A 26,617-nucleotide genomic window follows, 5' to 3' on the forward strand; every position below is an offset into this window, starting at 1 on the left:
GCGACTAAACAACAACAACAAATAGGAGTGTGTGCATAGCCTAAGATACTTGGGGATACTGTCTCCCAAGTCACTCTCACAGTTCTTGAGGAGATATGCAGGGATGAAGCATAAATAAAAATTGCCAAACTGTTAAACTCATCTCCCTTTGGCAAGGGATCCTGCCATAACACATTTAAATATTTACCACATGGACCACATTATTAGTCTTTCTGCCCCTGCCCCAGTTCATTGACTGCTGATGACAAAAGCATGGAGATGCTTATGGGGAGAGATTTGTGCAATAAGCAGTTCTCTATATTATGGCCAGAATGGGAATAATTTGTCATGTGAAGCCTCACCCCCCCCCCGCATATTTCTTGGTGCAACAATAATATGTATTCCAGGTCAGGTTGAGAAGGATATAAATAATAATTAGGACTCAAGTCTTAAATTTGATAGCAGTTCTCAATGATAACTTCAGAGCTAAAAACCGAGATGGGGGATGGCAGCTGGTCAAAGTCTGGTCTAGATTGAGATTACTGTGATGATGACAAAACTTTACTCATGAAGCTTCTTTGGAAAGCTTAGTAATTAACAAGTAACAAAAGCATGGAATAATAATCAAGAAAACTCAAAGTAATATGAACACAAATACAAACAAATAAAAATACTCCATTAGCAAGTGCTGCGTCAATATAATTTCAGAAGATTATATCACACTCATAAATCCATCTTTAATAGCTTATGCTTGGATTGCATAAACTCTTCCAGCCTCTGTGGCCATTAAATATTTGAAGAATCCATGAGCCAAATATCTGTGTTCACCAGTGCAGGCCAGTCAGCTGAATTTAAACTATGGTTACCTACCATTCCACTTTTTTGGCCGACATTGCTTGGTTTGCACAAAGGCATCAAGTTCTACATATTCAGTGAAAAAAGGCAGAGCCTGTATTCTTTGCCAAACATTGGGAAACCAGAGCACTGGATTCTCGTTCCTTAGGTTTTCTGGATCATGTATTTTGAAACTGAAGAGCCAGGCCACACACTAAACACAGTCATCCCTGGCTTTATCCAAGGTTGGCTCCAACTCAGCATGGAATATTCTGAAGCAAAAGCTAGCAACACTTAGAAGAACAGCAAGGAGGAGAAAAAAATAAGGTTGTTGCAAAATAGACCAAGTGTTCCCTCCAGATGATGACTTGGCAAAACCAGGGCACCCAAAGCCACAGTATCAGGCCAAGATGGCAAATTATAGACTGCAGCAACCCTGAAAAGCCCATTGAATGGCTATTTGGAAGGAAGGGAGAGGATGTTAGGGAAACAATAGTTTGTTCATTGTTGACTAAGGATGGACAACTTCCTGGCTTTCCTGGCGCAGAACTTGGCAATCAGAAAAGGAAATTCTTGTAGATTTTTTTAAATGGCACTGGGGGTTTCTGGGCTTCCAATATAACAGCTATGTTTTTCTTTGATGAATCATAGAGAATTATCAATTTTTTTTGGTATGTGGATGTTGGAAGAATAATAGCCAGCTTAACTAAGGGTGACAGATCTCAAGCAATTGAAGTGGCCGGCTTTAGCAATCTGTCAGGAGGATGCTGACTGCCTCTTAAGTAGAATGCACAATTAATGTAAATCAACCTGTTTATGTGTATAATTATGATGATTTACAATAATTAGGGATCTGGCAAAACTAGAGATTTTTCCCCAAATGGGATTATCTTTTCCCTTCTGTCACAGTCTAAATGCTGCACAGAGATGAACCCCAAAATGCTGAGGAGTGTTCAGTTCCGTGGGCTTTTTTGTTTTGTAAAATTGAGCAGTTAGACGGAGATCCCAATAGATGTAACCCCAGTTGTAGAAAGAACCAAGTTATTCACCCTACAATAAAAACAATGTATGGAGTATCTGAAGAATGTATGGAGTATCTGAAGAATATAGCAGAAAGAACTATGATTCATTATTGCCAGAGGCCCCTACGCCTACAAGGTGCAAGAAATTTCACAATCAAACCCCGCTTTGTCGAGGAAGGTAATCACAGATGTATCATGCATATCAGCAACTAATCAAACAGTGAGCAACGCGACTCCTATCTAACATGGTTTGAATTAGTACAAGGCTGTTTACGCACATTCCCATTTATGTCCAGTGTACCCAAACTGCTGGTTTGGGAAGCAGTGAACATATGATGCTAGGCACAATTCACATCTATCCTGCTCTTTGCCCCGGACCAGCTTTGATCTATACTGAGATCTATACTGATCTATAGCTGCATTTTAAGATGGTAATGTGTACACAGCCCAAGTGTTAAAATGGTATTTCTTTTCGACATTCAGGTATCAAATACAGTGGCCTATTCTGCAAGCATAGTCCTCACTGATGATCTGGATTAGAAAAATGATCTCTACTTTTTCTTTTTTCTTCTTCTTTTTTTTGTCTACAGGATAAATTCCAGCTATTTGTGCTGCAAAGGAGACGTTTCAGATTCCATTCCCGTGTGCCTGCTCTAAGCAAGACACACACAGCCTGGCAATGAACAAGGATCCCTGCTCCCTCGTTAAGGGTATGCTGCTGTGTGGTCCCACACATACTGCAGGAAGAACGGCATTGGCTATGAGTCGTTGGTGACAAAGTCGGTCTGTACTGAAAAGGAAAAAAATAGACAGACATTTCAGCATCCGCCTCCAGCCATAGCATTTTGTGTACAGACATACCGGTATATAAACACAACTTTTTGTCCTTTGGCTAAGATCAAGTCGGGGTCTGGGGAGAGAGCTAGGGGCATCCATGACTGAGAAGGAACAGTTTTCTTTCCCACTGCCAGATGGTTATAATAAAACTCCCCCAAGCTAGGTAGTTCAACCAGTTGTCACTGGACCAAAGCAAGAAAACCTTTGCTCTATAGTATAGGTGTAAAACTCCATCTATTACATCAACAAGAAGAAATAATGCTTTCTTGACTGTTGACTACTCTGAACCCTATCTCGGAATTTAGAAGAAGAAGAAGAAGAAGAAGAAGAAGAAGAAGAAGAAGAAGAAGAAGAAGAAGAAGAAGAAGACGACAAAGAAGACAAAGAAGAGTTTGGATTTGATATCCCGCTTTATCACTACCCTAAGGAGTCTCAAAGCGGCTAACAATCTCCTTTCCCTTCCTCCCCCACAACAAACACTCTGTGAGGTGAGTAAGGCTGAGAGACTTCAGAGAAGTGTGACTGGCCCAAGGTCACCCAGCAGCTGCATGTGGAGGAGCGGGGACACGAACCTGGTTCACCAGATTATGAGTCCACCACTCTTAACCACTACACCACACTGGCTCTCTGACACCACACTGGCTCTCTGTGTTTAAATGACACTGGCTTTAAATGACAGCCATGTCCATTAGGAAATCTGCCTCATGACATCTCTTCATGAAGTTCTCAGAGTCCACATTCTGTTCATCCTTCCCTCTTATAAGCATGACTAAAACATCATTAACAATATCATAATGAAACTTCTTAATATATCAACATGAAAACCTAGCCCACACATATCATCATCATCATATTATGAAGACTAGGGTCGGAAATACCCCGGGTGACTCTTAAAAAGAAAGGTAGTTTTGTAATATTATTTATAATTTTCCACTTTGGGCACAGGATCACAAAATGTTTATTAAATTTGCAACCACTTCCCCTGAAGTCTGCAGGTAGTACATACTAGCAAGAACTGTATCACATGGCTCCCTTCCTGGCTCCCCCTTCCATTAGAGAGAGTGGAGCAGTCAGATTCTGAGTATTATCAAAAGATGGCAAATTGTTACTTATTTAGTTTATTGTATTTTTACCACCAAGGAAGGGGATGTGTTTGTGGGATTCACCCCCACCAGGTTCCAAAATATCTTATCCTGCCTTGGATCCTTTGCCCTTGATTTGGGGCGGCAGGGGTGCCACTTTGGGCTCTGCTTCAGACAGCAAAATGTCTAGGGACAGCGCTGATGCCATGAATATTTCTATTGACTGAGGCAGGCTAGTGTGCCTGGAGCTTGTTAAGACTCTGAACCCTCCATCCACTGTCTTCTTTATCACCGTTCCTCATCTGTATTCGTGTAAATCCACAAATTTTCACAAAGAGATCACACAGGTGATCACTCATCTAAAAGAAGCTGACTCTACAAAAGACTGATCTGAACTTCCTAGCTGTCTTGGAAGGGGAAAGCTAACATATCTATGCCTATGCTCGTTTTATTGAAAACTGAGGTCAGGAAGTTTTACTCCCAGCTGATGATTAAAAGCAGAAGTCTTCTACCCTAGTTATATAAAAAAAGTAATTCCTCATACTTTTTCCTGTTGCTTTCAACTTAGTGACAGATGGATCCCAAAAACATATTTGCTTAGACAGGTGACTCAGGTCCTAGCAAGTACATTCAGGGTTGCACCTTAAGGGTGTAACTACACATTCTGTCTTGAAACTCTGTCAATTGATTCTTCTTTGCAAAACAGCAACAGGGGGACAAATTGCAGCTGGCAGCAGTGCCCCCATCTACTACTTTCCTCTGCTAATTTGACTCTCACACCTTCTTTCCCTGCCCCCAGCCATGGTTCTGGCTAAGCAGAGTGATTCAGGCAACTGATTTAGTGTATCTTAGAAGGGCAGCATCTTGTTAGTACATTTATTACCACTATTATTTATGCCAAGGGTGGGGGAAAGTGCTTGCATGGTTTTCTGCCTCAGCTGCCAACATAATTTGACCTCACCTTGGGGACAAGGGACACCATTTGCTGCTCTGCCTCAGGCAGCAAAACGTGTTTGGCTGACCCTGCTGTTTGTGATGCTCATCTTAAAGAAACTGGCCAACATGCAGGGGTGATGGCAGAGTACAACTGTGCCTCCACCACAGATTACAGCAAATAACTGCATGGAACACTGTTTCTACCAATGGCAAAAAACCCTGATGGATGCAGTAAAATATTGGAGGGATGAAACAACCCCAGCTTCCCTCCACATCCTCCAAAATGGTGGGGACAGCAGAGAACAGTTGCAACTCAATTGTTTAAGGCTCCCCAAGCAGCTTACATGAAATAATAATAAAAAAAAGATTAGGATTTAGTGTGGTGGGAATGAATCAAAGAACATTTGCTAGTTCTCACCCTCAAAGAATTCATGTGTGCAACTGTATTCTTATTTAATGTAGCTAGTAAGCTTTCCTTACCTCCATTAATTATCTGTTGTCCATATGACGTTCTCCTCTTCCTTCCCACACGTTCTGTTCCCTCAATCCAGATATTCCCATACCAGGAATACTCTGAAATGGAGTAAAAGAAAATCCAGGTTGAGGGAGTGGAAAATGTGGAAAGGCAGTCATTTGGAGAAGAACATCTTATAGACAATGGAGAATTAATGGAGGTATATGAAGCTTCCTAGCCATATTAAACAGCTGTATGGATGAACTCCTTTAAGTGGTGAGGAGGCTGTGCTCATCCCCTTGTGGGGAGGGGGTCTTGCTTTGAGCTGCAAACAGGCTGGCTTCCAAGACTGCAAGGTGGTGAACTGACCTGAAGGACAGCCTTCAGCGGAGACCAACTTCCTTTCCCTTAAATTGATCTCGATCCAAATAAAGATGGAGCAGAGGGCAACATTGCCACATATCTTTCCACTGCAGTGCATCTAGAAAACCTCTGCAACCCATTTTTGCTAAACCTACGTTTGCTGCCACCTCACCCCCCAGTGTTTTGTCTTAAAGCATATTTCCCCTGTTATATTTAGTTATTGAAGCCTTTGGCTGTGTACACACAAACATTTACTCTGTCTCCAGTGCACTCCCAGTGCTGCTGTTTGGCATTAGCTGCGATCCACTGGATTAGCTCTGGTGGTACATTTGTAGCACGCTGATCTCCCTGCTGCCTGGCAGCAGCGGCTCAGCTGGTTCAGGAGGGTCAGGTGAGTGCCATCTCACTATCACACCAACCACTACGGCCACAGGATGTTACCTATGTAAAAATATGAGCAAATGGCCTTGGGGGGCAGGGTTTGGTCACTTCTAGTGGCTGATTTTCACTTTTCATCTGAATGGCTGCCTTGATATGTTACGCCATAGCATGCAGAACATTTTAAGCCACTCCTAAGTCTGCAGATAGAGAGGTGACTGATTTGCCTGGCAGGCTGCAGTCATTTTGCGTCAAGGGAGATTGCATATTCTCAGCATTTAAAGCAGGATATTTGGTACCTTGGAACATGAGATCCATCCCTAAGCTTAGCTGCTGTAATGCAATTGCAACGTGGAATGCAGCTCCATGCATTATCATGATGGACACTGATTGTATTGCACCTGAGATCGTGGGTGTAGCCAGAATTTTTGTTAGAGGGGGCAGGACTTTTTGCGGGAGGGGGGGGGCAGAACCAACATTATTGGTCAGTTAGTTAAGTATTTCTATTGTTTAACTTGATCCAGCGGGTCCCCCTACTTCATGCCCATGCCTGAGATGTCATCAGTGGCAAGTGATTCTTAGACAATAGCCAAACCTTGCCCATTACACTGACACAATTCTGTCTGCCCCATGAACACCCACAGCCATGTTGTGGCTTTCAAAAGTAAGTTTATTTATTTATTCACATTTTTGCCAAAGCAGAAAGGCATAAAAAATAGTAAAAAGTAAAAAATGATGGGGCACAATCATTTTGTGAGCTTCACTCACAAAAGTACTCAGAAAGGTAGCTGCCTTTCCTCTGCAAAAAGGAAATGCACACGCAGTCATGCACACAGGGCTCCAATGAACACATAAAATGATTTTTTTAAAACAACGAAACACATTTACAGTGGTACCTGGGGTTACAGACGCTTCAGGTTACAGACGCTTCAAGTTACAGACTCTGCTAACCCTGAAATAGTACCTCGGGTTAAGATATTTGCTTCAGGATGAGAACAGAAATTGCGCAGCAGTGGTGCAGCGGCAGCAGGAGGCCCCATTAGCTAAAGTGGTGATTCAGGTTAAGAACAGTTTCAGGGTAAGAACAGACCTCCAAAATGAATTAAGTTCTTAACCCGAGGTAGCACTGTATATTGCTTTCCCAAGGGATGTAGGGGATTGCACAAAGCAATGCACAAGAATAAAGCGGCAACTATCATTTTTAAAATGCATTTTAAAATGCTTTACATTGTTATTGGAGGGTGAGTGCTCCTTCAGTGCATTCCTCAAAAGTGAGAATGCACATTTGACCTTATTTTTAAAAGAAGCAAACACCAGTAAGGTTCCCTCAACCACTCTAGCAATGCTGTATTATTTTATGAACATATTGCTTCCCATTTTTTTTAAAAAAGGCTGTGTACTTCCTTCTCTAGATTGTACATCTGATCTTTCAGAGGTGTGATGTAATATCCTTGCATCACTATTGTGACATCTTGCTTGGGGTGTTGTACGGATGAAGCAATCAATATGCCCCATCCTCAATATTTATTTGCAGTGAGAGCAATTTGTTGGAGTGCGAAAGACAACTTGAGAAATGTAACTGACTCTCTTTTTGAAAAGCATAACTATAGGTTATTATTTGTTTTCTCTGCAGCAGGAGCGGGCAGACTTCAGTCTTGCTGGGTCTACCTTTTAAAAACTAGAATCCCAGTAGCTGTGTCAACATTTCTCAGAATACATTTTTCTGAGAAAATTTCTGATGTTTGTTTTTCTTACCCCACCCCCAGACAAAGGAAGATGTTTGGCAGATCCCCCCCCCCAATATCCCCCCCATATTCTCCACCATTTTTGTCTGCGTGTGTGTGTGCTGCTCACCATCTTTCTCTCACAGTTGCAGAATGACATTATGCCCAGAATATTGTGGGGAATGCAAAATGGTCAAGCCAATATAGTTGTCAAGCCAATATAGTTGCTGACACGGTGCTACTTACTGCTGTTGGATAATTTCTCCTTTCCCTGGAAATTCAGTGAAATGTTGTTTCCTCCCCACACCCCCATCAACCACCCACTTCTCTGGAGAATTTAAAGAGGCCATTTGTGCATAGCTGTATTTGTTGTAAAGCATCTCTTCTCAATTGAGACATAACACCAATCTTTGTTTATATGTTCCTAATTGCACACTTAGAGAACACTTAAATAACATAAGAAGTGTGGCGAAGGATCAGATCAAAATCTAACTGATTCAGCATTCTTTGCAAGTATCCCAGCAACCAGTGAATCCTAAGTTATCCACCAGAAATCAACTAGTTGTCCATGATCTGCCCATTCATATTCTACACACTACAGCAGTTGCAAGTAGACAAATTAAGCTAGAAACTGTAAAAGCTGAATGAGGTGTGGAAAGCCCCTTTAGCTTATTTATAGTGAATTCTAGGGAGTTCTCTGTGGCAAGTTTTATGCAAATAGGGAAAGAGCTCTCAAATCTGTATTTTTAAGTATATTCCTGTAAATCCACCTTGTTATTCTCCAAGGCATCACATTGTCTAGATTCTGTCTATTAAAAAAGAAAAAAGGAGGAATTGACATGAATTGAGTAATTTAATTGCATTTGTAGTGCTACAGCTCACCTCTCCGATTCAGTAGTAAATGCTACTGGTTTCAATTCAGTATTCATATTCAAGTCAATATGTTTTGCACTGATGTTTTAGTTACCTTTCCCTACATACAGTTTTTAGCACAACATGTTTGCATTTCTCATGCATTGTGCACAATGCTTACATCTTCTTCAAGTTTGCCAAATAGCTTGGAAGGAAATGCCTGGTTGCTTTATCTTCCTTGTGGGCCAATTGCCAAGTTCTTTTGTACAAAAAGTGTTGGAGCTTGTATTTTTTTAAAAAAATAATGCTGGCTTGTTTGCTTCTTTGTTTTTGGTAAAAGCATCCTAATTTTCACTTAGTGTGCATGTTTGATCTGCTTTGCGTAGCACTAATGCAGTAAGAATTTCAGCACATCATTTCACACCATAGAATCATAGAATTGGTTGGAAGGGACCCCAAGGGTCATCTAGTCCAACCCCCTGCAATGCAGGAATCTTAGCTAAAGCATTTGTGACAGATGGCCACCCACATGCTGCTGTGGACACTACCAGATGCCTTGGTTATGGAGTGTTCCTTCTGGTTTGTTTGATGTTGCACCAAGCAATTGCTATCCCACACTTTCCAGTCCATTTCCCCATCACTTTCCTTATTGCAAAAAGTCTAATGCAGGGGTTGTACAAGAGCCTGAAATCCACTTTAATTGCAAATTAAATCCACCTGGTTTTGCTACTATGCAATTGAATCCCACCTGCAAAATAGTGGAAGTCTGGAAGCGGCTTTAGAGACTGCAATGCACATATATGTCCTTCCTCTTTAGCCATTCCCCACAGGTTTTGGAGGCAGTCAGAGTGGGTGACAGTAGAGCAACATGGCAACAACAGCTGTGGCAATTGTTCTTGTGCCCACTTATCTGTTCAGTTTCTTCACCCTGCTGACCTAAAATCAAGTGCAGGTTCAGCTGATCCCCTAATCCAACATTAACCACAGGGGTCAAAATAAAGCTTTAGATATTACTTCTACACTGTCAGGAATGCAGCAGGCTCTCCCCTAAGGCCAGTCCAAGGCACTGCCATCTGCCGTATGGTTCCGCTTAGGGAGCAGAATTATTCTTTCCAGTAGTCCTAAAGGTTGCATTTCTTCTGCAGAGATATCGTATTTCCCCACAACAAATTGCAGTATTTTATGCCGGGGAGAATGTGATTCTCCCCTAGATTCTGCAACCATTCTTACTATGATTCCTTTGTGGCAAGTGACTGCACAGGTGTCACAATCGTCACTGACATTTTTTGTGATGTACTTAGTGATAAGAGATAACAAATGCTCTCATGCAATTTTGTGAAGCTTTACATTTTTATTTTCCACTATTTTATTGTTTCATCTTTTAGTCTTTTAAAAATGTATTTTCTATTTTAAAAATCCTTCAGAGGTTGTCCAGTTTTCTTCCTCCACCCCCATCCCTTTCTCTAAAGTGGAGAACATCCAGCCATTTTGTAAGTTGGTGTCAAAAAACTAGAGAAGCACAGTTGTTTCAGCTTCATCCCTTGGCTCTTACTTTTAATTCACTATTAAGGGTTGACAACCAATCTTCTGTTTATTATTTTTGCCTCTGGCTTCGTATCTGGCATTCTGATAAATAACCTAGGTATTTTATTAAATAAACTGAGGGGAATTAAATTCCCCGCCTCCACATTCACCACAGTACCTTGCCTGATTTTTCAGATTGCCCCTTGACCCACCAGGCCCCTCCTTGCCTTTAAAAAAGAAGCAAGCAGCAGGGGCGGCCTTCATTTCTAACTTGCCAGAACCCAACCTCTGCTCCACCCACTTGCTCATGTTAAGTTCCACTCACTGAACTGGTATTTTTAACTTGGCAACCCTATACATGGCATTGTGCAATAGTGTTTGGCTCCCAAATATGCCTTTGCTGGCCATTAGCTATTAACAACAGGGCAGCATCCACTGAGAATCTCATGACCTGAAACTGTAGCCTACCTGAAACTATAGGTGTTGCAGCCTCTGAGCTTTCAGGCACAGAAGGGGTGTGCCAGATCAGCCCCTGTGACTGGCAAGTAGTAGAACTTAGAAAAATTGCTCTCCCTTCCGGCCAGTTTTGCAGCCCAATTTGCAAACCGCGAAAGTGGAGGGCCATTTTGGCTCGCATCCCTTTTTGCAGGTGGCGAGGCCCGGGCACCTGTTTTGAGAGCGGGCACACAAAGCTCACCATCTCCTTACTGCTTCTTTGCTAAAGTCTTTTCTTTCCCAGAATGCTACACCATTCTGGGCCCTCACAAGCAGCTGCCCACCACAGATCACAGCACTGCCATCCTTGCCACTCACAAAGTCTGCTTGGGGACCACTGATGTCAACGGGTCTCACCAGACAGTAATTTCCCTGGACCTTGCTTAGATATAGTACAGTGGTACCTCGGGTTAAGTACTTAATTCGTTCCGGAGGTCTGTTTGTTCTTAACCTGAAACTGTTCTTAACCTGAAGCACCACTTTAGCTAATGGGGCCGCCCCCTGCCGCCGCGCCGCCAGAGCACAATTTCTGTTCTCATCCTGAAGCAAAGTTCTTAACCTGAAGCACTATTTCTGGGTTAGCGGAGTGTGTAACCTGAAGTGTATGTAACCCGAGGTACCACTGTATAATGGTTGGGAAAGGACAGTTCTCTTCCTCCCTATGCAGCACCCATTGGGTCCATAACATGCCAAGCATACTTTGTAATAGTACAGATTGGACTAGGGGTGGAACAGGCTTCTCCACCATTCACCGCTTGCCAGAGTCTGGTCTCTGCACTAAGCCTAGCAGCACAAGTAATGGCTTGTGCCAAAGCAGTTAAAACCTCACGCAGTCAGCTCTCCCTCTACACTGTTCTTTGCATGCTTCAGCTTTTTAGATTGGTGACATCCTGCTGAAGATACTGTGGGTGACTGGGTGCAGGCTATGATCAAGTGAAAGATGAAACCCAACCCTGCAATCAGCAACATGGCATCCGTGGCCCCACTCATTTTTAAAGTAGTGTGTGAATCTCAGGCAGAGAGGTGAATGGAGGGGGAAAAACCCACATGACAGGCTGAGTTTTCATTTCCCAGGCTTCAGCTCAAAATAGCACAGCAGACATCATTTTTCTGATTCTGGGGATGTGCCCAGCTTTTGATTTGCATCCTTTCTTTCTTTGTTCTCTACAAGGTTGCTCCAGACCAGCAAGAAATGGTTCTTGCAGAAGTCTTCTTGTTTTGAAGATGGTAATGGGGTTCTGCAGCCCCGTGTCCTCTTTTTGTTCGTTTTCACTCTTGGAGATTTTCTTATTCTTCTCAATTCTCCATGATTCATGCTGGAAGACTGGCTACAGCCCCAGATAGTCACAGAATATAAATTTTCCTTGTGGGGCTTCCTGCTTCAACCCATACAAAGGTGGGAGGGCGGGTTTGTGTAGGAACAATTGCTGGAGAACTGTTGTCTGCTGGGCATAATGGTTGAATCAGAGAAAGATACACTTTCACATATAGAAATATTTTGAGTGTGCTTGCCTATCTTCTAGGTAGAGAACCTATAACAATAACTCGGGTCTTCAAAATCCATTGGATGACCCAAACTATCCACAGTATCATTCGGTAAACCTTCCCACTTTTCTCCTTCATCTGAGAGGAGCTCAACAATTTCAGATCAACTGTATCCTGAAGGATCTTTGAGAATTGTATCTGTTTCCAGGGTCCCCAAAACTCCTCTGTTCATATTGAGATAACTTATTGGAAGAGGCTGGTTTCTGGAATCAACGGATGTGGACTGGATGTTGGAACTGGGACAAAGAAACATGGTTACAAAGAGAGGAGAGTTTTGGATCTTGAAAGGGATGGTTGCAAAGGAGTGGGTTCAACATAGCAGATACACAGAAGCATACCTAGGGATTGGTGAAACTGACCTTGGCTGAGGGCATAGGCTTGGGTGGGTGCACAAAAATCACTTGCAGACTATGGAGTGTATGGTGTATATGTGTGTGGTGACGTGCCGCCACTGTTGTCAAATGTGGGAGAAGCATTCCATCCTTCTCACACTGCCGTACAAAGACGTGCAATTTTTCGCCCTTCCTCCTCACCTCACCCTCCCTCTGGACACGTCAAGTATTTGGGTCGTGTAAAATGTAGGAATTTCTAATGTGGCTATTGTAGTAAAGTGATTTTTCAGGTGGGGGAGGCACTGCCGATACAGCTCCCTTTCCTTTGTGTTGAGGCTAAGCTTATGAAGTAAGTATTTAAAAATTATCTATGGTTCATGCTAGAACAATGTCTCTAGAGAGTGGTCTTCATGATATACAAATATTCATGTGGGGCTTCATCTCAAACAGAGGAGAATCAGGGTCTGGCTGTGGGAATATTTGCCAGGGACACATTGGGATTAAGCAATAGTCGGATCAAAGGACATGGCTGAGACACTTTCACATAGTGGAATATTGGAGGGAGTGGGTGCCCATCTTTTAAGTAGAGAACCTGAAGCATCTTCAAGAGCTATTGGATACCCCCAAATTCTCCACAGTATCATTTGATAAAATATTATTTCCTTTCTCTTCTCCATCTCATTGTTTAATGGTCTTGGGTCAACAGTCTCATTTTGTAATTCTACATCTCAAAGGACCCTGCAGCCCCAGCACTGTCACATGGGTAGCCATAAGACCCAGACTGAGATAGCTTGCTTGAAGAGGCTGATTTCTGGAATCAAGGGATGCAGACCCAGTTGCTGTAACTGAAGCAGAAAATGTATGCTTATACAGAGAGTGCAGTTTTGGATTCTGAAAGGGATGGATGCAAACGAGCGATTTTGATATGGGGGTGAATCAACTTTCCTTTGTGTTGAGCTAAGATTTTGAGTGATTGTGGAGTCTGTGAGTTATAGCCTTTATTTTATTTAAAGAAATACATTATTTTAATTCTGTAAATACATAACAGAGCATGATAATATAGGGTTAGAATAATAGAATGATAAAGGTAAAGGGACCCTGACCATTAGGTCCAGTCTTGGCCGACTCTGGGGTTGCGACGCTCATCTCACTTTATTGGCTGAGGGAGCCGGCATACAGCTTCCAGGTCATGTGGCCAGCATGACTAAGCCGCTTCTGGCGAACCAGAGCAGCGCACGGAAATGCTGTTTACCTTCCTGCCGGAGCGGTACCTATTTATCTACTTGCACTTTGACGTGCTTTTGAACTGCTAGGTTGGCAGGAGCAGGGACTGAGCAACGGGAGCTCACCCCGTCGCGGGGATTTGAACCGCCGACCTTCTGATCGGCTGGTCCTAGGCTCTGTGGTTTAACCCACAGCGCCACCCACATCCCTAATAGAATGATAGAATTGTATAATTGGAAGGGACCACAAGGGTCATCTAGACCATGCTGTCCATGCAAAAGCAGAGTGAACTTCTGCTCATACAATAGGACTTCACCATCCTCTCCTCCCCTCTACAGCCTCCTGTGTTCCCTCAATATCTGCTCCAGAGTGTTGGGTATTCCCCAGAATAGATTCTGAAGGCACCCTGGTGGAGATGACTGTGGAGTCCTGTTGCATGAACAGAATTCTATTTCCACAATGCAGCTTTCAGTCATTATAAAACAAACATTAAAACATACAAATTACATAGTTCACTGCTTACAAAATAAATTCCTACCAACACTTTTGGACTGGCCCAATAGATTCAAGCTTTTCATGATATAATTTCATAAAAGCTACATCCGTATCATTTATACCAAGTTCATTTCTTATATGCTGCATCACAGGTTAATGCCTCTCTAACACCACTGTCTATTTCATTTGTGTACTTTGAAAGCCTGTAAGCTTAACAATTTCAAACTGATCCAAACATTTCCTGCTTTTGTTCTACTATGTTTTTGATTACACTTCCAAAATTATTGCATTTGTGCTTATATATACAGCTGGTTCTTATATCTCCAATGAAATAACAGTTTTCACATAATTCTATAAGCATAACAACAGTTTGGATTCTACTTTTAACTGGAAAAACTCAATTATAGTTATCACCAGCTTTGTTTCTTTCATACATTTGCACCACACGCACAAATATATATATATATATATATATATATATATATATATATATATATAAAATTGCCCTTTGCCTCCTGACATATTCAATATTTATTTTCAACCTTATATATTTTATAAATTTTCCATGTTGTCAAATGCCTCTGTTTAGCCATCTTGTATCAGTTTTCTCTTAATTGCTACAGAAAGCAGGATCCTTTTCTAAATAAAAATTGCCATCCTTCATCAAGAAAAAACTGCACATACTCATGCCATTTTAAACTTAATATTTGTAACAAATGTTTGTATTTTAAAAATGATCATACATAATTTTTATATCTTACGTTCTTCCTCCAATATCCATTTCTCAAATTCTTTTTTTCCCTTCTCATCACAAAGGATTAATATCATAATAAGTCAGTGGTCTTAGTTACACGCTCATAATGCTTTTGATTTTTGTATACACCATTTCCCTAATTTATAAGATTTTATATATCTTTTATAATTACTAATTCTAATTGAGCTGAACTTGTTCTTGACCTACTTTCCATATGCAGTTTCCCATTTTTTACTATTTCTGTTACACATTTGTTCGTAGTACTTTCTGTTTTCATTTAAATAAGCAGATGAACTTTTAAAAACCCCTTGCACAAAAGGCCAACCTATTTCCTATGCTATTGATTACCTGCTCCTGAGAATCAACACCATTGTATTCCGGTTTTAAACCTTACATATCATCCCAGCTTTTAAAAATTGCTTAAGTTGTAGCAATCTTTTGACCTTCCATCTCCATTTGAATTTGAACAGACAAATAATTTTGTATCCCCTAGTTTGGACATCCAATATGTAATGTGGTTGATGAGACTACTACTGGAGTTTTGTGACTATGTATAATCCTGGCCCTCTTCATTAATTGTCTGTTCCTCTACTACCTTATTGCCCATTCTACAATAAATTTATTTAATATTTGTCTTATATTGTTCTCCTTAAAATGTACTGTTCTCTGCAGCAATGATGGTGATGCAAGCTTTTTATGGAAAAATGAATGGATAGAGGAAGTTTGTGCATTAGCTCTAGGTGGCAGGTATAATAAGAATTTTTACAGGGAAAGGATAATGATTCCCAGGGGCTCTATGTAAAGGGCAAGGAACCTTTTCATCAAAATAAAGTAAAATAAAATATGAACTATGTGCATTGGTGTTGGTAAAGACACACATGCTCTTTTGAAAAAAAAACCAGAAAAATACATACGCCCTTCTGGAGAGCAATATTAGCAAAGATAGCAGCAGGTGCTCTTCGTGAGGAAAAGGAAGAGTAGATGGGTGGGTAGGCAGATTATCCTAGGAAATGTAGACACAACTGGTGCTACATAGATAAGTGGGAAGGCTGGGGAGAAGAGTAGCTCTTCCCTGAAGACTGCTATTCATGATATAGGAACAAGATAATTAGCAACGAAAATGGGTAGCAACAGTACTATAGAATTAGCAAAATTGAAAAAACTCAAAATCCACCCACCCCCAAAAAGGTGGTGGCATTGTCCAGAAGTTTTCAGTTCCCCATTCTTTGCATCTCTTTAAGACAGAATTAGGGTGCAAACCTAAAGCAGAGGTCTAAGAGAACTGGAGGCAGGTGAGCACTGAGGTTTTGGATTTCTGGGGTTCCCATTGGTTTTCAGCTAAATACTGAGCAGCTGGAGATTGCACAAGGTGTGTGGATTACCATGAAAAGCAAGGAGATGGAAGCAGAAGACAAAACTTTATTTTCTGAGATGTTCTTCATGCTCTGAAATCCCAATTGTATCCTTGGGGAAAATCACAGGGTCAAATTCCTATGGACCAAACCAGTTCTAGAAAACATTTATCCTCCAGGCGGCTCTGTTCCTTTCCCATGAAACGTGTTGGTTCATTCAGCTTTATTTGTAGCCCACAATGATTCACTTTCTGCTTTGGACACAGTCCATTACGGATAGTTATACAGTACGCCATGTTTGAAAAATCACACAGTTGCATGTATGAAGTCACCATGAAATGGAGGGGCAGGGGGATGGGCAGGGAGAGGAATAATCATGCTGCTCTTTGCATTTCCCCCCTAGTAAAATATTAGGCTGGCTGAGGGCTCCAAATTAGGAGCTAGCTTTTTTTCTTCATTTCAAATACAAATTGATGAAACAACAGAGCAGCACAGGAGAGGTGACAGTGGCTACAGGAATAGCCCTATTACTAAGCAGAGTGAGGAAGCTCATGACAAGAGGCAGGTTTTGACCGTATAGCAGCAGATTGCTGGTTAGGTAGTTCTGTTAGTTTTTTTACCATCTGGAGGGGGGCACCATTGGATTTTCTGACTCCTGCACCCAATATCTCAAGCTACCTCTAGGTAGCCTTGCTTTTGGGGGGCCTTCAACACAAAGCAAGGGGGAAAGAATGAATTTTATTATGCGCATATTAGTACCATAACTAGGCACGAGGGGGGGGGGATATAACACTACTGTGGCTCTACAGAAATATTGATGAGGATGGTAATAAGGGAAGTGTATAGTTCAGTGCAGGCATGCTGAGGGCTTGTGTTGCTCACCATTTGTGTTGCTCAGCATTTTTATCCTGCTATTCAGCCAAAAGATGGTGCAACATCAGACTACCTACCACAAAGTTCATGTTCATGTCATAATATAAGAACATAAAGGAGCCCTACCAGATAAGACCACAGGCCCATCCAAGTTGGTGACCATTACTTCATCTTGCGGTAGTGCAATGCCCTGTGGCACTGCAATTTATGATTAGTCACGGGGCAGTATCATCAGTCAAAAAGCTAGACACGAATGGCCCACCACCCATGACTTGGATTCTTAAAGCCTTGGCACCAGCAAGCTATACTTTGATCAAGAGAAATCCCAAAGCACAAAAAGCATATATTTTACATAATGATTCCACCATAATCATGCTCTAGACAATCTTCTGGAAAGGCTCTAAACAAAACAAGAGTCTGAATGCACCTTAAACTGAATTCAAACGGCCACAACTTTAATCAAACAAAGTTTGGGAACATCAGAACCTGTCCCACCCGAAGCTTTGCAGAGTTCTTCCGAAAAGCAAATGCAAGCCTGCCTCATTTTTCCACTTGTTTTGACATTGCACCAATGCTCCCACACACCACTAGTCTTTGTCAGAGCCTGAAATCAGTGAACATATTTAGAGTTGCACAGCTAGCTACATTACACTCTTGCCTTTTCTTTTCAGGTCCATCACCTACAGCATGCCTAGGACTAACTCACAAGTTGAGGCTGAAATGTGAAGAATGTTTAAAATTAATTTGACTGTCACTGTTGTCAGCACCAGTCACCTGTTGGAGCACTGCAAGTGAGACAGCCCAGCAGTCGAAGGCAGTCAAACCCAGCAGTGGAACTGTGGCTCCACATTGCCAGTTTGTTCATGCATGTGCGAAGGACAGCACAGGATGGCTTAAGGTTGTAAAATGTTGGTGATCTGGTGAAACATAGCTGCAGAGTGTCACTCAGTTAAAATGTTTTACAAAACAAAATGTTATTGTGGTAGAAGTATATTGGTGAGGACAGAACCTTAAAAAAAACAATCCCTGCTGGTTTCAGTCCTAGTCATCATTAATATGATTATGTGTTGACTTCTTTTAATTCTTTTTTTAAAGGAAGAGTTTAGTTCAGGCTTTCATAGCCTAAGAGGAACCACACAAGCCAGCAAGGCTAGCAGAAACGAATCCTGACTGCCTCCAAAGATAGCAATCAGTGGTAGTCACCTCTGTTGACCTCCACAACATGGCTACTGAAACTGCAACGGCAAACTGACAGGGTGTGGCTGGGCACAAGCCTCCGTTTCTAATGTGAATTCTTCTGCCTGAGAATAACAACTGGAAATGGCACACACAGGGGAAGGGGGACTTCAGAAAATTTGTTGTTTTCTACAGGGGACAGTTCCCTCCCACGCCTCCAAAAGAATATGGGTGGTGCAGGCCTATCTGTCCTTTCTTGGCAGTAAGTCCTGCTGTGTGCAGTAAGCCTGTGCAGGATTCCAGCCTTAACAATTGTGTACAGCTGGTTCTTTATAAGGCTCTGCCTTGCCTCTGCAAGCATGGAATGAGGCACCAGCTATATCATACCCTCCATCACATCACAAAAAAACAAACAAACAAACAAAAAATGAGGCACCATCTTCCGGGGCTGCACTCTGATGCATGTCACGTGACCATGCGAGTTCATGGTCCCCCAAAAGTGCTTTTAGGGCCTAGATCATGGTGCAAAATTGCATGAGATCGTGATGCCTGGGTTAAACATGAATGATGGTTTGCCCCAGGGATGGGGAATACAGTGGTACCTGGGGTTACATACACTTCAGGTTACATACACTTCAGGTTACAAACCTAGCCCAGAAATAGTGCTTCAGGCTAAGAACTTTGCTTCAGGATGAGAACAGAAATCGTGCTCTGGTGGTGCGGCAGCAACAGGAGGCCCCATTAGCTAAAGTGGTGCTTCAGGTTAAGAACAATTTCAGGTTAAGAACAGACCTCCGGAATGAATTAAGTACTTAACCCGAGGTACCACTGTATGTGGCCCTCCAGAAGGTATCAACTGTGGCCAAAGAAGTTGATAGGAGGATGAACAGGATGATAGGAGCTGTAGTCAACAGCATCTGGAAGGCCACAAGTTCTCCATCCCTTGTTTAACATGACTGGCAAGCCAGGCATTGCCTTAAGCAGATATTTTAATTAGATCATTGTCTTCTTTTCCTTTCTTTGGGCTTCTTTTCTGAACTTTAAGCACAAGGTCTTTTCAGAAGCTATCTTCTGCTCATACTAATCAAGGCATCCCAGCTCCTGCATTATCTGAGGCAGCCCTTCGACATGACACCCTTCAGCCATAGAATAGTTCAAGATAAGCAAAAGGGCTTTTTTGTCCTACTGCTTCCCCAGCCTACCATTTACTGTCTCAGTTTCTTAGAATCCATCTGGTTTCAAAAGAAGACAGGGAAAAAAACCCCAGCAGCCTGTTGACAGGGACTGATAATGCTTCATCAACAGCTGGTTTTCTACTTTATAACGCCTCCTGCGTAGGGCCCAGCTTGCAAAGAAGGTTTTAACTTCTCTGCACACACCTTTATAACCAGCTTCTGCAAACCAAGTCATGGTATCTGACCAAGTGAATAGTGGCAATTCTCTGTGAAAAGATTCACACATACTGAAAGTAGACTGTATTATTCTGGTAAAAACCAAGCTAGGAGAATCTGAGACACTAGATGGTTAAGAATTTGCATTATTAACTGCAAGTTCTTGAGATGAGATTCAAACATCTCAGCTGTGGATTTCTTAAGCAGCCCTAGGCATAGCACTAGTGCATATAGGGCTGGGCCCTCCCAAGTTATTACCTAGACGCAGCACCAACCTACCCATGAGGCAAGGTGAGGCAACCGCCTTAGGCACAGGGGCAGTAGATCTGGCCTCCAAGGAATGCATCATCATCATCAGCTGCCACTGCTGCAGTGGCTAAAGTATGCTCCTTGGAGATGAATTTGCCGCCTCCCAGGATTTTTGGATTCATGTGCTTTAAATGTAGTGTATGTACACAGTCAGGGTCAGGGACAGGCCAGTGTATCATGTATATGATTAGAGATGCTCGTTGTGCTTTTATTTTATATTAAAATATATATTGGCCCTTTCTACAACAAAATGGTACCAATTCCCAAGTACGGTGGTACCTTGGGTTACAAACTTAATCCGTTCTGGAAGTCCGTTCTTAAACCAAAGCATTCTTAAACCAAGGCATGCTTTCCCATAGCAGCGGGGGACTCAATTTACAAATGGAACACACTCAACAGGAAATGAAACGTGTTCTGCTTCCAAAGCAAAGTTCACAAACCAAAACACCTACTTCCGAGTTTGCAGCGTTCTTAATCCAAGTTGCTCATAAACGAATCTGTTCTTAAACCAAGGTACCACTGTAAATATGTTTAGCATTAGAGCACCAAAAGCAAACTTCATTTTCTTCCAGTAGCCATGATGATGCTTTGATCAAATGAGTTTAAAGTATTGAAACTGCACATGCTCAGTACTGGCATTACTTTTTAAAACCAGGGTGGCAAAATGTCATTTATTTGTTTGATTTAATCTATCAGGAATACAGAATAGTGGTGGGGTGAGAAGGGAAATGTTCAGTTTGTGCTTTCGGAACTTAATAACTTTCTATGTTGATTTCCCAAGATTTATATACTGCTTGATTGTAACAAAACATCAAAGTAGTTTATAGAAGAAAACAATAAAATTATCAGTAAAAACAGTCAAAAACAACTATTTAAAACATTCAACAAACAAATAAATAAAATCAACGAGAGACTAAAAACCAGATTAAAACATGTCAAGATTCTACATTTCTGGATAGGGTTGCCTATACATACTGTAAATGGTTTTAGCAGGCACCGGAAAGAATGCAGTGTCAATAAGCAGGGAATTCCAAAGTTTGGGTGATGCCACACTAAAATATTGATTTCTTACAAATGCGGAACAGTGTTACGTGGCACCTGTAACAGGGCCGGTTCTGCAGATCGAGGTGGTCGAGTGGGCATACATGGGGTAAGGCAATCTCATAAGTCAAAGGTTCCAAGCTGTTAAGGGCTTTATATACCATCATACCTCGGGTTACAGACACTTCAGGTTGCACGTATTTGGGTTACGGATGTGGTGAAACCCGGAAATACCAGAACGGGTTACTTCCGGCGCTTGCGCATGCGCAGAAGACCAAATCGTAACCTGCGCATGCGCAGACACGGTGCTGCGGGTTGCGGACGCTGTGGGTTGTGAACGTGCCTCTCGCACGGATCACGTTCGCAACCTGAGCATCCAGTGTATTAACACCTTGAACTTGGCCCAGCAGCAAACTGCCAACCAGCAAACTGCAGAAGTGTTATATGCTGACAGGGTCTCACTTCAATGTTAATACTGTAATACTGAAAGTAACTGAAAGGTTAACTGTGTGCCTCACAGCTGAAGTAGTGTAATACACATGGCCATCTAATGCACACAGGCATAGTAAAACGTCATGGAATTAGCTAGTTGCATTACAATTCAGATGTTTCAGTTCAGTTTACACAATTCAAACATCTCACCCCAAACTACACTATTCAGACAATATAACGCCAGCTTATGTTGTCAAAATATTTCACATACAACTCAGTAATCAAGAGCCATATAAATGCTGTTATCAGTACCACCACCTGCAAACACATTCCTTGCACTACATTTGTGTATCAAAGTATCATTTTTTGCATACCAAATACATTTTATCTGTCACACATGATACTCCTGCAAGGCCCAATCCAGCTACAACAGCGTGATATATTACCTTGCACACATAAGGGATAGGAGGAGAAGAATGGATTTGTTGTGCGGGCGGAGAACAGTTGTTGGCTCTACATCTAAAAAAATGTAACTGGATGTGTACTCGTAGCACAGGAGAACAGAACTGGAAACATTTTGAAATATTAATAATCAAATACAATTAAAGGGTCACAAAATAGCAGTAAGGCTAACATCACTGCTATACACCAGGATCTTCATACTGATGACTACAGGGCACAGGAGGCTAACCTGTTGTCCTCCATAGGTTGCTGAACTACAACTCCCTGACCTTTGGCCATTCTGACTGGGGTGCTGGGAGTTGTAGTCCTTCTGGAGGGCATCATGTAGAAATCCTGTTAACATGGAATGTCACCATTGTGCTACCCTATGGAGTTGCACAGACAATGTGTGCAACAGCATGTCCTGATAACAGTTCCCACATTCTTACTTAGGTAATGTAGCGCATGTACAACTGGAAGTGTAGTAACCATACTGGGGAGAGGCTTCTTCGCCACTTGCTGTGGCCAGCAAACTGCTGTCAGGTTATGTTTGGCAGACAGTGGGTGATCTGGATGAGCTGAATGCCTTTGTCTGAGTGCACAGATGAGAACAGGAAAACTGAAATCCTTTAGAGTCATGCAGAGGGGCCCCTAGTCCTTTCTGTGGAATTTGGAGGTGCCAACTCAGGGGTTGCTTCTTGTTTGGCAGCAGTTACAGGAACAGATAAACAGACGAAACAGCAATTCACACCATGTTGCAAAGCAAGTCAACATCGAATTGTTCAGCTGCAGTATGCTGTGCTGTAGATGAGCCATTTATTACGAGCTGGACAGTCCACCCACCCACCCCCACCACCATATTTTCTGCTGTTTCCCACTATGAAATATATTTTAGCTTTCACAGGCTGTTTTTAGCTATTATTTTACCTAACTTCATTTTCTGTTTTCTGCTGCTCCTTATTTTAAAGTGATAGTTTTTATTGGTGTCCTTCGCCTCCTTGGGTGCTATGTAGAAAGGCAGAATATAAATCTGAAGAAATACAGAAGCTTGTGTTGTGTGCAACCTATGGCCATGAATTGCAACAGGTTAATTATGTGTTCAGGGACAAAATATGTTGTACAGTATATGTGAAGGTATGCAAAGTCTGACCAAATGATTTAAGGGCTGCTGGTTGCAGTTGTCACCTCATTCCATGTCCCAAGCATCTAATTCAATAATCAATAATCTTGTCACAATGTCATGTAAATAATTTGGTCAATTGCCTTGCAACTTTTTTACTCTGTCATTGTTGCTACTCCACCCCCCCTCACATTCTCCATCAACTTTATCAGTGTTTTTAATGTTTGCTATTCTATTCTGAATCCAACTTTTCAGAATCCAATTCATCACAACTTTTTATTTTATTTTATTATTTTATTTTCAAGAGGACCACACATCTTTTTGCCCTCACTTTACAGATACCTCTTCAAAGTTATGTTTCCTTTTATTTACAAATTCTGTCCACCCACACTGCATAACTGTGGCCAAAAAGGGACTTGTGTGAATATAATGACATAGCTAAAATTATTTTGGGGCATTATTTGACCCTATGGAAAGATCCTGGCCAAGTCCAACTGACCAGATTGTCAAGCCGTGATTCCTAAACTGATTGTTTTTTTTTTTTACCCTCTTGTCCAAATACTTGAAATTCCAAGATGTGCTGAGTATTTTGTTGAACTGGGGCTGCTTTGAGAACTGTGTAACCCACTTGTGCTATCATCCCTGCTTCTAAAGGTCTGCTTCTGAACATTTCAACAATCCGCTGAATCAAGCCACAAGAATTGCCCTCACACTGAAGAGGTGAGAAGATCTAGAAAGTGATATAGGTCACATGGCTTCCCTGTTCTGCTGAGTCATCTTCCAGCATCCCAAACTCAGCTTTAGGTTTGATAGAAGTACTTGCAGTTCCTTCTTCTACCAGCTGCTGTGGTGATGCAGGAAGTAGGGAACTGCTCCCCAGAGTCTGAGACCCACAATACCCAACACTGGTATGTGTGTGTGTGTGTGTGTGTGTGTGTGTATGCAAGTGCCTATTTATAGACTGTGTGGAGCCAAATATCCCATGGCAAACACAGTCCTGCCAACAGAATTAAAGCTAAACATGATCACACAGAACATACATTTCAGCTATCTTTATTCAAGTCACAGTTTCTCTGTGGTAGTTTGGATTGCCTTCTTCTTTTAATTAAAGGAAACCCATGCAGCAGAGAAGAAGCGTAGAGCTTGATCACACTTGTGGTTTGCTCTAAACATCCTTTGCCATCTCAACTCAGTGTGAACTGAACCCAGCTGTTCACAATTGATCAAGGATCAGGTTAATACAAGCGTCCTGAATGCATCGTTACAAAATGCTGTTTATTCAGTGCAGAACAGCCATTTTGTGAACCAGATGATTGCGGTAGCCAATGTGGGTTTCTCATTTTATGTTCATGTCCAGGCAAACTTTTCTATAAGTGTATGTTGTAAACAAGGCCTAGCCTAGGTCCCCCCAGGACAATCTTGGGGATAGTAGAAGTGGCCATAGAGTACAGTCCTTTATTTGAAGGCCAGTCTAGATTCAAGCCTGGTTTAAAGATAAAACAAGGGAGGAGTCTTGAAGCTGCCCATGACAGAACTGTATAAAATTAGGCATGGTACAGTGGAGCCTCAGGTTGAGGATGTAATCTGTAATGGAGGCACGTCCGTAACCCGCAGTGTTCATAGCCTGCAATGCCGCGTCCGCGCACATGTGTGACGCGATTTGGCACTTCTGTGCATGTGCAAGCGGCAAAACCCGGAAGTAACCTTTTCCAGTACTTCCAGGTTTCCCGCGGACCACAACCTGAAAACATGTAACCCGAAGCATCTGTAACCCGAGGTACCACTGTACAGAGAAAATGAATAGAGAAAATGTTTTCTCCCTTTCTCATAACTAGAATTCATGGACTTCCAATGAAGTTGGATGTTAGAAGATTCAGGACAGACAAAAGAAAGTACTTCTTCACACAGGAGGCAGTGATGGTCAACAGCTTGGAAGGCTTTAAAAGAGGATTAGACAAATTCATGGAGATAAAGGCTATCAATGACTTCCAGCCACAGTAGCTTTGCTCTGACTTCATTGTCAAAGACGGCATGCTTCTGAATACCAGTTGCTGGAAACCACTGGAGGAGAAGTGCTGTTGAGCTTGGGTCCTGATTGTGAGCTTCCCACAGGCATCTGGTTGGCCACTGTGAGAACAGGATGCTGGACTGGATAGACTATTGGCTTGATCTAACAGGCTCTTCTTGTGAAAAAGTGTTGCCATAGAAATTAAACAGCTGGAGACATTTCTGGAAGCTAAGCTAAGCCAAAGGGGACATCTCTGTCTCCTCCTTTGGCCTGGATATGGTGTCAGCAAGGTGCCTCCATGCTTTAGGGAGCACAACAGTCAACCCTGGAGCTGGAGCTGGAGCTAGGCACTGGTCTGTGCTTTAAAGCACTGGGTCTGAGTGTTGTAGGTTTTGCGCTAGCACTCTCCCTGCAAAAAATCATGCTTTACCGCTGAATTGCTTTTAAAGAGTGGGGTTTTATGGGGACAGCACCGAGCATTTTTTTTAAAAAAGTGCTCAGACATGGCGCTTTACACCTGTGCCTAGGAAGCGTGGGGCAAAAGGTAGGTGTGGATGAGGCCCCAAAAGTGTGACTTGCTTGCTCTGCTGGTCTAGTGTTATGGCATTGAGGAGTCCCCCTAGAAACTAAATGATAGAGCAAGATCTACGAGAGTGCTAATGCTATAAACCTTCCACCTTATGCTTAGCATATATATTTGGGTAAATGATTATCATATCACAACAGTGCCATAGTCTCCCCTGGCCTTCATTCCAAGGAATGTGCTGGGACTCCTGAAATCTCTCACTGCTCAGAGATCAGGGAGTGTATAATAGAGAACAAAACCTTCTGTCTGGGATAGGACAGGTGGGTGCATGGAAATAGAAAAATTATGGGAAGTACTTTTGAAACCAGGGATGTTTATCATTCTAAAAGCTATTTGAAACAGACAAATACAAGATGTTCTGCTCTGTGTCTTGTTCCTTTTAATTTATTTCATTTTATTTAAAATGTGTCCTGTGTGAAGCAGTGTCTTGTCTGTCCCAGAGCCTTAGGGTTGCGACAGCATGTTAAAAAACAGAACAGAAAAAAAATAAGCCAAAACTTAAATCAAAAGGAACCTGCTTGGTTTACCTTCATTACCAAACTCATTGTGCTTGGCTAGGGATCAGGTCAAATCTCCTTATGTAAAGGAAATTCTGACATTGTTAAGCAGTTGCTTTTACTCCAGTGATGTATGTATGTATGTATAAATCATTCTTAGGGACTGTAGGGAAGGAGACCATTTTTGAGGCTAACATTACGGATTCACTGCTGTGATGGTGATGCGTGGCTTGTGGATGTGATCTACCCCACACCACTGCTCAGTTATGTATCAGCTACACATCAACAGGGACTCTGAAAGTGTTCTTAAGGTTGTGAGTATGCGGGAGGCTCAAGATGGCTCAGCATTAAATGAAATTCTAAATTTAAAATGGATCCCAACTGTACCAACAAGACACAGTTCATGATGACAGAATGGCAGAAAAAAGAAGAAGCTGACTGTTTGGGACCTGGCCTCTTCATCCTCAAAACCGCAACTCTCCCCCGCCTGCCCGCAAACATTAGGTCTCAGCTCAAGTCAGAAATGGTCATCTGTCTGGGTTCATGCCTGGTGTTCTTTTG

General features: G+C 42.1%; 1 long non-coding RNA gene across 1 annotated transcript in view; it reads right to left on the reverse strand.

Moving 5' to 3' along the window:
- Positions 1-5,171: 5,171 nt before the first annotated feature.
- LOC310764381 overlaps positions 5,172-26,617 on the reverse strand; it is a 46,078-nt gene continuing 24,632 nt past the window's right edge. Inside the window, exon 3 of the long non-coding RNA XR_014549134.1 lies at positions 5,172-5,263. This is a non-coding gene — a long non-coding RNA (uncharacterized lncRNA). The remainder of the gene's footprint in view (positions 5,264-26,617) is intronic.

The sequence above is a fragment of the Podarcis filfolensis genome, assembly GCF_964270895.1.
Source record: "Podarcis filfolensis genome assembly, chromosome: 6".
Classification (NCBI taxonomy): domain Eukaryota; kingdom Metazoa; phylum Chordata; class Lepidosauria; order Squamata; family Lacertidae; genus Podarcis; species Podarcis filfolensis.